The 11,327-nt window shown below is 35.0% G+C and overlaps 1 long non-coding RNA gene across 1 annotated transcript; it reads left to right on the top strand.

The window, feature by feature from the left end:
- The first annotated feature begins 7,983 nt into the window (after positions 1-7,983).
- On the top strand, positions 7,984-9,044 carry LOC133828996 (uncharacterized). The gene is made up of 5 exons (XR_009891441.1): positions 7,984-8,127; positions 8,236-8,289; positions 8,620-8,688; positions 8,819-8,884; positions 8,982-9,044. It is a non-coding gene; the product is annotated as an uncharacterized LOC133828996 (long non-coding RNA).
- The last annotated feature ends 2,283 nt before the right edge of the window (positions 9,045-11,327 follow it).

The raw sequence follows: 11,327 nt of genomic DNA on the forward strand, positions 1-11,327 counted from the left end.
ACAAGGCGTCTTTTGCAGACCTCCTGCTCTCCTGGGAGGAAACTGGGGGTGGATTTGGTAGTCTGTTCACCCTCTTGAGCGGTCCTCAGGGCAGCTCGAAGCTCCTCGTCCCTGGCTTTAACCCGAGTGATTCCTCAAAATTGAGCCAGGATCGACTGCAAAAGAATGAGGCAAGTCAAGAATAGTTTTTTTTTTTTTTTAAAAAGAAAAAGAGTGAGAAGGACTCACGGTGAGGTTCATCCCCATAGCAGATTCGAGGACGTCCTTAAGAGTACACTCCTCTATAGCCCTTAAGTCTCTGGCATTGGCTCTATATACATGACCAACCATATGGCTCGCCATTTTATACACAGTACCCCGAAATGCTTCAGGGAACTTTGTCAAGGTCAAGTGGTTTGACCGGGATCTGGACGGTGGGAGCCTCTCCTTGAATCACTTGAGGATTTGAGGGAGGTACGTGTCAAGGAGGAGGAAGAGCTTGGTGAACCGTGACTGTTGCCCATGGAACTGAGGAGAGTTTCTTTTGTGGCTGCTCCCGGGTGGAGTTGGCACCTTTGTCTTTTGCCAGAGACTCGGTGGTACCCCCAGTCTTCAAAGCTGGTTTCTTTGTCACTCTGGCCCTCTTCACCACGGGACCAGCTCCGGTCCCACTGGCCTTAAAAGCACCCCTCAAACCCAGGCCTCTGGCAGCTCCATCTCTTCACCTGAAAAAGAGCGAACATAGGGTTTAGATTTAAGAAATAATTATTGAAAGTAATTTAAACACAAGAACAAGAGCAAGAATCCTACCCTCCAAGCTAGGGGAGGAATCTACTATGATTAACTCGGGGTTATTGACCAGGCTAGGCACAACCTCTAACTCTTGTATTAACAGAGGTGGGGGAGAATCTAAAATTATGACCTCCTGGGTCCTAAGCGGTTCAAGTCCTTCCTCAGGGATGGATGCATCTACATACTTCCTAAAACTAGGGGCATATGCACCGTGACGTAGGGAAGGCTAGGTCCTACGGTATTTCCCTTACTCTTCAAAAAAGGTGGACCTAAAATTGAGAGTGTTGTCAACCACGATGGTACCTTTGGGGTAGCTGTGGTCATAGCGTACCACCAAATGTTCCACACACTAGAGGAGGGTTATGTTTAGGTCTGGGTCGGTATGATGACAACTAACGAGCTGGTTAGGGTTGAATAGAATTAGCCTATAATTGGCAGCAGCCCAATCTAACTATCTGTATGGCTATTGGTTACCTTGGCTGGAGGGGACGGCTGCAGCCCTGGACGTAGATTGTTCTAGATCAGGCCCCTAATTGTCCTCAGGAGCTTGCCTTTTGAGCACCAACGGTGCCTCGTCTTCCTCCTGTTCAATGTCATCGTTGGTTGGTAAGGATTCTTGACGAGGGAGGAGCTCGGGGATGATAGGAAGAGGAACTTGGGTCCTGAGAGCCAGCGTGTAGACCTTGCTTATCAGGTTGCAGGCCATCATTGGGGCATCATTCACAACCTGATGGTAGTCTTTCTCCTTCAGAGGAAGACTAGACAAAGTCTCATATTGACCCCCAAGGGCCACAGACTGCTATATCCTCACGAATATAGCTGCACAAAGAATGAACTCAGTTAGAAAACTTAAACAAAAAAATATGAAAGCGATAAGCAAGTTCACGTGCTGAAATCATAAAGATAGAGGACTTACGAGGGTTGTTGAAGTATCGGTGATCGCAGTTCTTGAACCCATTTGACATAAAGAACAAGTCTTTATAGTCACTTGGGTGGCTAGAGAGGTCGATGATAGAGGCTGAGTTGGAAAATGAGTGAGGTAGTAGAAACTGTCACCTCGCCTCTTCTGGTCGAGACTACCTTGAGGCAAAAGAAGTACATAATGTCTACCAGAGTGGGGACCTCCCACTAGTGCCTCATAAACAAATACTTTAACCCCACCAAAAGTCTGTATGATTTTGGTGGGAGCTAGAATGGAGCCAGTTTGACGTAGTTCAGGAAGTCTACAAAATACTGGTCCAAGGGGAGGAAGGCACCTGCCTTCAGGTGCTCATCACTCCAAGCTCTGTAGTCGTCTTGGGAAGGGGCGTAGCTCCACTCTCCTTCTAACAGAGGTCTAGCATGGAGGCCATCGGCTCCCATCTCAATCCCATGACTCAGTACGATCTTGTTAACTTTGCCCTAAGTCATGTTCCGGGATACTATGTGCTCAACCTCAAAGAATGCATTGGGGTCGACCACAATTTCCATCTCCACCACGGGGCCAAAATGAGGGATAGGAGAGTCAAAGGCAACCTGCTTGCACTTATCTTTGCTCTAAGTAGAGGAGCTCGAGGTGCTTTTCTTTGCGGGGTCATGATTTAGATCGTCTGACGACAAAGTAGCCTATTAGCGGCGACCTAAGACAATTACTAGCAATGGCATTAAAGGTATGAAGATCTGAGGGTTTAAGTGGTTTACTTCTGGGATTTAAAACTTTACACGAGCTAAGATGTGTTCTAGCCTTAATGTATGGTTACACGCGTGGTCCTAGGCCACGCGCTTGGATTTCCTAAAATTCCCTGATACTTCGGGATTCGTGTGTCAGACTCGTCAGACCCACTACTTTTCTTTTAAAAGCGATTTAATGCAAAATTGCTTAAGGAATCGTAACCTTTAAGCTACCCAGAACCAGACCTAAAAACCCTTTGGCTTCTACACCCAAAACAGGTATTCTAATTGATTTACCAGTAGAATTTTCTTTGTAAAACCTAGAAAATTTGCCCAGTTTTATGAAAACCTTATTTCTAAATAAGCCTGGTATCATTCATTTAGCCTAAATTGAAACATATTTACTATTTATACTCAGACGTAGCCTAAACGACATTGAGCAAAGGATGTTTCTCAAAATAAAAAAAAAAACTCACTAGAAAGCAAAGAATTGAAAGTTTCAAACTAGGGGAGGAAATACTTACAGTTTATATGATCGGTTCAAAGAAAGTGTCGATACGTCCACATGGAACTCCTTGAAAGCTTCTGAAAATCTGAAAGGTGATGAAGTTTTTTTTTGGAGAAGTTGGAGAAGAAAATGGGAAATTTTGTTTTTGAAAGGAAACTTTTTGAATGCAAAGGTCGTGAGGGTTCAGGTCTGATCAACCTATTTATACGTAAACTATAGGAATTAATTTGGGTCGTCCAATTGGGTTAGCTCAAGATCCAAAGGCCAAGATTAAATGAACCATACAGTGACAAAAAGTTGATGGGACAATTTTCACACTCCTTGAAACCCGATAGACACCAATTACAGACAACCACGTGTCTTGTACTCGAGTAGTGGGCAGACACGATTTTATATGGCAGAAGCCTAAAACTCCTACTATGCATGTTAGAAGTGACGACATCAAGCACGAGTCGGAGCTTGGGGGCAAATGTTGTACCCTAAAATTAGCACAAGTTCAATTACTCAAGTCATGTACAGTTGGCAGATAAATATGTGGAAAAATAGCCAAGTAGAACATCTGGTTAGCAATGATGTGAGCAAGTCGAGTTGGGACTTGACAACATGACATACAAGTTGCTATCAGACCACCTCTTAGGATAACAATCTAGTTCGAGACTTATAGTAGCCAGTTTCACATTTGGGCGCCCTAAGCTTAATACCAACTAAGGTTCATATAGTCTTTAAACACCAGCTCGGGTGAGATATACAGCTCATGAGAACTTGGTCAGAACGCATACTGAAGGATCCCAAGAGATTCAGAGGCTCCTTATATGCTCATTAATGCCCAGGCTATATTGCATATCTATCATTTATTATCCGAGATAGCAGGAGTATATTCTATTTTGTTATCAAATCGTACCCCAATGTAAATGGCAATAATCTGTATAAAATGTATACCTTATTTGTTCACGTTGTTACCCAAACCTGTCCAGGAAATTCCCCTATAAATATCAGGGTTAATGGACAGGGAAGGGGATGCCTTTTTTGTATTACTAAAACTCTACAGAAATTGTGAGAGAAAAGCAATAATATTGTCTTGTGGACTAGGTGGATTTTAACCACGGAACCACGTAAAAGTTTTGTGTGTATGAAAGGGTTCTTATTATTTCATTACAGTTTACAATTTAGCACTAATATCTCTATTATATTTCTTAATCTACCGTTGGTGAAAAACTGCGTCAACAAAAAGCATACTAGGTTTTGTGTATTATTATTTAATTTTATGAGCATGTTGTACTATGATCCTTGTCTTACTAATTTGAATAAAGAGGGAGGATGCAATTTGGTGGTAAACTTGGTTGTTAAGTCCTATGTGTATCTCGACCTAAGCTATATTGCATGGTGTGATATTGTTCTAAATGCGTAAATGAGATTAAGAATTATTAGAGACTTGGATAAGATGTTAGAAAGCATGTTAGACCTATCCATGTATTGTTGATATATTATTAAATTTTTATTGGTCATTTTTTAATTCTATGTTACTTGCTGAATTTTATTGTTTATATATTTATTTAGCAAGCATGAGTAAACTAGGAGTGATTTTCATGCCATGATTTCATGATACATACTGAAGATGAAAAGGATTAGTTTTATATATTTGTCTCTTTCATTTCATTAAGAAAACCTATAATTTTATGTGAACTTATATGCTTAAAAGATAAAAGGAAATAAATGAATGCATGCTGAATTTATTTTTAGGTTTGTGATATTAGCAAGCATGAGTATCTATGGGTGGTTTTTGTACCATGATGATATTGTATTTATAACTAAGAATGTCAATCAAACACTACTACAAAATTGTACTTAGATGACATGCATGAGATGACGTTTGTAGTAGAACTGTTGTGTCATGTTAAAAATATACATACAACAGTCGCTCACAAACTATTGTGCCATGCAAATTAAAACTCACATGAAACGACAGTTCGAATGAGACTGTTGTAACATGCCTATTTTTAACATGAGACAACATTTCTACTTAAACTGTTGTCTAATACAAACGAATTTTCTAATCAATACCAATTTTGAGACTATAAAGAAATATTTCCCTCTAAATTTATATTATCATTTATTTGGATAAATAATAATATATATCCAATTGGATGAAAGGTTTATCCTAAAATTTGGAAGATTTAAAATATATTATGATTTAATTATAATATTTGGGATTAAAAGAAAGAGTTTTGATTAGTCAAGATTATTGGATTAAAATATTATTTAATTAAAAATGGGGTTTTTAAAAAATAAAATGAATTTAGTAAAGGACTTAATAGAGATGATTTTTGAAATTTGGGGCCAAAGGGAAATTAAAGAAATTGATTTTATAATAAGATTTTATTTAATAAAAGTAAAAAACTAAAGATATTATTTTATTTTTCCTCTGACCTTGTTTCTCTTTTCCGATTTCTTCTTCTTCTTTTTTCCCCCAATTTCTTTTGCTGCTGCTCGTCGTCCCTGTCAATGAAGCGCCGAACGAGACAAACATTGTTGTCTCTGCATCCAAGCATCTCATTAATTTTCTGAGCATGGCAAAGGCGTAACTTTTGGGCAGATTTGGGGAAGCAAGAACTTCCGGTGTCTGGGAAAATCTGGGTAAGCATCTCTTTCAAACGACATTCTTTTCAGATTTGGTGATTTCCGGCATTAGCATATTTGGTTGTTCTTTGTTGTGAATTTATTATATGTGGGAAATAGTAAAGTTTTGTTCTAAGGTTTGGTTATTTGGGGCTTCTTCTCTGTAAATGGGAATTTGTAAGGGTATTGACTCATGCTGTACCATTGTATGTATTTTTATTGTAAAGAAAGAAGAAGAAGAAATTACGGTAAAGCTATGGGCAGAAATCAAGATCGTAATTTCTATTAAGTATCTTCCATTTGTGTTTCTTTCATTCTTTTTTCTTTTTTAGCATCTCTGTATCTATCTTTGTGTTATTCTATAATATTTCAAAGTAAAGTACTGAGGTGCTTACTCTCAAAATTCCCAGATTTTATTTTTGTTCATAGATAACTTGTTCTACTTTTGTCTACAATTTGACTGATTTTAAGATGAATTGTTTTTTGGGTATTTCTCTGTTTTGTTATTATTTGTAAGTAGCTTTTTATGGGCTGGTGTGTTGAGTAAGGTTAATAAGACAAATATATGTTATAAAACAAGTATAAATGTAGTTTGGTGAAGTTTTAATCTTACCCCTAGCGGAATGAAAGGTAGCCAGTAATGGTTGTAAAACACTGCAAAAACAAGTCATGAAGACACAATATTACCAGTTCAATATATAAGCATATATATAGTACTTACACTGTAACAATGTTGACTAAAAAAATCATCTTACCATGGGAACAAATAGCGGAATGCAGTGGTGATATACCTGGCACAGAAAGAAGGAAAGTGCAATGGACAAATACTTGTGGGAGTGAGCTTGCTGAAATCAAGGAATTTGAGCCCAGGTATGGCATTCTTATAATTCACTCAAGGTTTTGATTCTTTCCCTTTATAATTTATGCTTTACATAATAGCTGATGATAAAATTCTGTATTTTTTCTTTTCTCTTTCTCTCCCTTTATTTATTTAGTTTTAATATGTTTGTTTTCGTCCTTGTTTAGTTGATCGGACTTATAATTTATTACTTCTGGATATGAAATAAATTTCTATTAGATTATTTATGTATAATACTTGAATGTATGTGTGACTCGTTGTTGGTTCTCTGAGTATCATTGGACTTTGTTTACCTTTACCAAACTGATGATTGCTTATCTATAATTAAGCATGTTGTGTATGACTTGTAAATATAATGAAGGAAATGATAAAAGCAAGGAAATGAGAATTTAGGACTGAAAGATAATTTCATCTTATATTTCATGGTGGTTATGTGTTTTCATATGTGCGACAGATATAAAATTTCATGAGTTTTTACACAAAAAGGAAAATTGATTGGAGTTCTAATAGGTGTCTGTCCTTCTGTGTTAAGTTTGTCTTTAAATGTTATTGGTAGTTAAGATTTAAGAAAACAAGTTATTAAAACTTGTGAAAATCTGCAACAGTAAGCTGGGCCAATCAATAATTGGTTTGTTTGTGTTAGAGATTAATGCACCAGTGGCTGAGAAATGCATATGCCACCTCAATTAATTAAGTATATTATTTATTGTGTGTCATATATTACTAATTTCTTTGCTATGGCTGTGGTTAATTAGGGTATTGAATACTAATTTCTATCTTTAATCTTCATAGGTAAAGGACTTGATCTTGATTTGTGTACTGAATCTGTGTCGGTGAAAGGTGAGTTAGGACTTTTATATTGTTGTATGTTTGTGGGAAGTTTGTGTTTGTGCAATTTAAAAGAACATTGACTAGTGAATCCAGTTTATTTATTAATTTTAGAAGGATTGGTTATTTAGAGTGTATATTCACTTTAAAAGACTAGAGGATGATATTGAATTTGTTGAACTCTTGGAGGGGCGTGTTAGTTAATGGGAAGGGTATTTGCTTATCTGTTTTCTACTATTGAGTAAATGCTTTGGTGTTATTATTTTCAAGTTATATAAATACATATAAGATTTATAGGAATATGATTCTTATCAACTTTGGAATCCTTTAAAAAAATTCAAAACTTATTTTACTAAGTTTTTAAGTCTACCTTGTGTAGATTCCATTTCTTTGAGTAACCCCACCAAGTATCCCTCTGAGTTTCTGTCTACTTTCAAATAAGGCTAGATATGTTCCCATCTGGATCAAGGTGAATGTGAATGTAAAGTGCATCAATTTCTTCTTAGATCGAGAAAAATGGATGTTTTGTTGAGTTGGAGTCCTTGGGTACCACTGTGATATGTAGATACCTGAATCCTGAATCCTCTTTGAGTTCAAATATGTGCTTCATCATGTAAAAGTCCTTTGTACTTTTTGGCAGTATGTTATCTTGCTGTATAATGCCACCCTGCAGATCTTCTCTTGTTTTGTCATTGGTTAAGTAGCAATGTTTTTTTTGTAGAAATTTTTTTTTCATTATCTTTCTGTGGAGCAAGAGGATAGAAAATCATATACTTTAACATATTGGCATTAGGCTTTACATTTGTTTCACCATGCTATCATTTTGGTTTTCTCCAGGTCAACTAAAGCTGATCGACACAGTAGAGAATTTTTAAGCGATCTAAATGATGACCAAGTAAGTTCACATTTTGGTTTTCCTGTTAAGTAAGTAATGGCATCCATGTATTTGTTTGGGATTCTCTCTCTTTTTCCTTTTTAAATCCTTTTTTTTTTACCTTATCAGCTAGAAGAACAACTGATTAGATCGAGCCAAAGGCTTGAAGAACTCAACAAAGAGGTTTGTCTTTCATTTTGATTTGAAGAAGAATCTTATGCTTGTACATTGTTTGCTTACAATTTCTAGAGGTTCCAATTATTTTCAGAAGTTTACTGATGACCATCGGAAGATATGTGGTAGTTTCCTTAGTTTCTTTATTTGAGGGAGCTACCGTTCATTAAGGATTATGGATATAGACAAAAGGAAAGAACATGAGCCTGGCCACTTTCTTGGTGGAGTAAATGCACAGTCAAAACTTCGCTGCTAAGAATTCAATGGAAACACACGCACATTGTTATCTTTATCTCAGATTTTTGTGTGGAGGAGAATCTAAGATTCATTACTTTTCAGATTCTGCAGATGGAAGATAAGTTAGAAGAGAAAGGAAAATCTTTTTTGCACTTGCAGCAGAAGTCCAAGGTAAATTGTATTCTTCTTGCTTGAGTTATATAATTTTACTTTTTCGATAATTATTCTTTTCACCACTTCCGTTTTCACATTATCAGCAAGTGGCTTTCATTTCCCCGTAATATTTTGATGATTGATGCAGAAATTGGAAGACTCTTTGATTAATGCAAAGAAAACCTCATCATACAATAAGACACAGTTGACCAAGGTATTTTCAAATATTTATTAACATAAAGCTGGTGAAAATTCTACTCAGACAATGATTGGACTGGATTCAATGCTGATGTTTCTTTAATCATCTGCAGCTTCACAAATGTTTTCTGCAAGTAAAAGATTATACGAAAAGACTTAAAAGCAGTGAAAAACAACTTCAGGTTGGTCATCTCTGAGAATCCTTATATGTATAGGAAACAATAAAAATACCATATCTGACTCTTTTTTTTTCAGAGATAGTGCACATAAATATTTTTACTCATCTTTATCATTATGCTGTTTTGCATATATATTGAGTTTCATTTTCTGGTGGAATTTTTATGTTTCTGTAGCATTAACCTAAATCAAGGTTCACAGATGTCCTCTTTAATCGGTCTCTATGAATTTTCTTTTCTAAGTTTCAACTCTTTTCCCACCATAGTACTTACTTTTCTCTAGCTGTGGATTCTGAAGTGATGAATTGATTTGAGTGTCTTTTTTAAAGCATTGAAACATTAATATATTGACATGACTAGACAAGCTGATAACGTGTTACTCTGTTACATGACATTGGCTTATAATCATTGGCCAAGGCCAACGATGAGGTAAGAATTTAGTAGATAAGAAGATTGTGAAGAGGAGGAACTAGCCAATTAGGTGGTGCTGAAACCTCATGAACATAGATGGTACCAATGAACTAGGAAGAACTGGAATACTTGGGGGAAGAAAAAACCTTTTTTCATTTTATGCAAATGGTTGCTTTTGTTAATAATTTTGATTGATTGGTTCTTTCTTAAAAAAATTATTAAAAATCATGTTCTCTAAATAAACTTGATAGTATTTTAGAATTGATTTGTTATATTGCTCCTACTTTTAAAACCAAAATTGATTTGTTATATTGCTCCTATTTTTAAAACCAAAAAAGGGATTCTATATATATATATAGAATTGATTTGTTATATTGCTCCAAAAATAAAAAACTTTATGCTGATCCAGAAAAGTTAAAGCAACAAAAATATAAGAATTTTAATGTCTACTCTATTCAAGAATTGCAATCAGTAGTTGAATCTTCGTCTTAGTTTATAAATTACCTAACTAAATCTTTTAAATATTAACACAACGTTTTTCTTTTAATACCATGTAATATATTTTCATTATTTCACATATTTAATATTTATTATGGAAATCATATAATTTTTAAATATTTCTGTTTTATATTGTTTTAAATTCAAACATATGTAGTGCAAAACATAACGTGCATTGCACGTACATTCTAACTAGTATATATATAAGTTGAATATAGTTTTCGTGCATGCTAAACAAAGTATATATATTGTAGTTATCAGTCCCTTTAAGTTTATTAATCTCTTAGACAACTCTCTAGGCCATTTTCATTGGATTATGACCAATGAGACAATTGAAACTTAATGCTCAGCTGCAACTATGTGTTTTCATCTATACATGCCAGATTATTTTAGTGTTCGATTTCGATTTCGATTTCATCGTTGACAATTAAATTAATCCTACACACACATATATATATATACATATTATTTAGTTTCACCTCCTTTTATTATTATTATTAATTGTATTTTTCTTAACCATGCATATATGTAGCCCACGGTGTAAGCTTTTGTACCCTGTTATTCTAGCTAGCTAGTTATAATGTTATTTCTTGCTAATATACTGAATAATATAAGAGTGTGTGTCTATCAATATATAGGAGTAGATTTTGCATCTCGTCCACCCCATAACTGTTAGATCAATGGTTGAGTTAATCCAATGATTATTAATCATTGGAACTCCTCAAAGTTCATCAAATTAAATTTAGAGTACATGCAGTGCATTCTCTGTTTCTCTCCTTTCCTTTTTTGTTTTTGTTTAATTTTTTTGTTTTTTTTGGCTAAGATTATTTTTTGATCTGATTACTATAAAGATATATATCTAAAATGGTATGCATGATGATACAACTTTGATGTATTGATGCCTGTCAGTTTGTGCTTGCCCTGCCAGAAGAGTATAATATTAATATAGCATATTTAAGAGAGATAATTAGAATTTTGGTGAAGGTGGGGGAAATGATAATAATATATATGATATTGGTCAAGAAATATATCAATCCATATACAAAATAAAATTATAGTTGAGACATAGTTTTTATATGGAGTGGCCGCTACCCATTGTTCTACAACTTAAAAACTATACAAAGAGTCTTAATTGGTGTAACACATCAACTTCCTCAATAGTACTTTCAAATTCCACATCTTTTTCAATTAGGTTTTCCTAATGAGCTCCTCGTGTTTCACACTATCCATATGTGTGCCCTATATATATTATAGTTTATAATAATATTTTTCTGTGTATATATAGATATATTGATTGATCAATTCAAATAACTTAAAAGCAATCAATAAGACAAAAATCTTCCACTTGTTAACATTTTATTATTCAATTTAAGA

This window comes from Humulus lupulus, chromosome 4 (genome assembly GCF_963169125.1).
Source record: "Humulus lupulus chromosome 4, drHumLupu1.1, whole genome shotgun sequence".
NCBI classification, from domain to species: Eukaryota; Viridiplantae; Streptophyta; class Magnoliopsida; order Rosales; family Cannabaceae; genus Humulus; species Humulus lupulus.